Genomic DNA, 1,946 nt, shown 5'->3' with positions numbered 1-1,946 from the left:
CAAAAAAAAAAAAAAAAAAAAAAAAAAAAAAAAAAAAAAAAAAAGATTACACAATGTTTGATTCCATATATAAAGCATAAAAATTGATACAACTAATCTATGCTATTAGTATAAGGAGGATGGTTACTGTTGCAACAGAAGAGGTTGTAACTGTAAGTAGGCAGGAAGGCGGCTTCTAGGATGCTGGTAATGCTACATTTCTTGATATGTTTGCTGGGATATAGGGATTGATTAAATGGGAGTGTTCCATTTGTGAAAATTGAGTGAGCTTACATATCCACTTTTCTATTTTTTTTTTTTTTTTTTTTTTTGAGACGGAGTCTTGCTCTGTCACCCAGGCTGGAGTGCAGTGGCCAGATCTCAGCTCACTGCAAGCTCCGCCTCCCGGGTTCACGCCATTCTCCTGCCTCAGCCTCCCAAGTAGCTGGGACTACAGGCGCCCGCCACCTCGCCCGGCTAGTTTTTTGTATTTTTTAGTAGAGACGGGGTTTCACTGTGTTAGCCAGGATGGTCTCGATCTCCTGACCTCGTGATCCGCCCGTCTCGGCCTCCCAAGGTGCTGGGATTACAGGCTTGAGCCACCGCGCCCGGCCTGAGCCACCGCACCCGGCCCATATCCACTTTTCTAAATAAAAGAGCTAGAAATAAAAAAGTAGGAGCGAAAACAATCAAATGGGGAAATGTAAGTCTTTTCAGCAAATGGTACAAGAATAACAGGCTATCCATATGAACAAAATGAACCTCAACTGTTACCTTAAACCATATAGGAAAATTAATTTGAGATGGAACATAAGCCCAAACATAAAAGCCCAGACATAAAATCTGAAGTCATAAAGCTTTGAGAGGAAAACATAGGAGCATATGACTTGGGAATAGGCAGATTTCTTTATTTTATTTTATTTTATGTTCTTTTATGTTTAGTAGAGACAGTCTTGCTATGTTGCCCAGGCTGGTCTCAAACTCCTGGGCTCAGGTGATCCTCCCTCCTTGGCCTCCCAAATTTCTGGGATTACAGGTGTGAACCACCACACCTGGCCGAAGATTTCTTAAACAAGTCACACCCAAACAAGAAAAATTAAAAGACTAAATTAGACTTCTTTAAAATTTAAAATGTCTGCTCATCAGAAGACATTGTCAAGAAAATTACTATTGAGTTTGAGAGTTCTTTATATACAAATTATTTGTCTGATATATGGTTTGTAAATACTGTATTGTCTCCTCACATAATTTTACTCATGTATTTGTGTGCTCTATGTCACTTTCTATCCTGTATTTTAATTTTTTTTGAGACAGAGTCTCGCTCTGTTGCCCAGGCTGGAGTGCACTGGTGCAATCTCTGCTCACCGCAAGCTCTGCTTCCTGGGTTCAAGCAATTCTCCTGCCTCAGATTCCCGAGTAGCTGGGATTACAGGCACCTGCCATCATGCCCAGCTAATTTTTGTATTTTCAGTAGAGACGGGGTTTCCCCATGTTGGTCAGGCTGATCTTGAACTCCTGACCTCAGGTGATCTGCCCGCCTCGGCCTCCCAAAGTGCTGGGATTACAGGTGTGAGCCACCGCACCCAGCCCTTGTATTTTAATATTAAATATATTTCTTCTAAAATAGACAAACAATAGACTGAGAGAAAATTTTTGTAAAACATATCTGACAAAGGAATGGTATCAAGTATATGTACAACTCAATAATATAAAACAAACAACCCGATTTTAAAATGCACAAAATATTTGAACAGATGCTTCAAAAAAGATGTATGAATGGCGGGCCAATAAGGATATGAAAAAAAATACTTAACGTTATAAGTCATCAGGGAACTGCAAGTTAGAATCACTACACCCCACTAGAATGACTACATTTAGTTTTAAAAATGAAAATACTATGCATTAGTGAGGATGTGGAGTAACTAGAACACTTATGTATTGCTGGTGGGAGTGTGAAGTGGAACATC

This window comes from Theropithecus gelada, chromosome X (assembly GCF_003255815.1).
Source record: "Theropithecus gelada isolate Dixy chromosome X, Tgel_1.0, whole genome shotgun sequence".
Taxonomy (NCBI): domain Eukaryota; kingdom Metazoa; phylum Chordata; class Mammalia; order Primates; family Cercopithecidae; genus Theropithecus; species Theropithecus gelada.
This window is presented reverse-complemented; position numbering follows the sequence as displayed.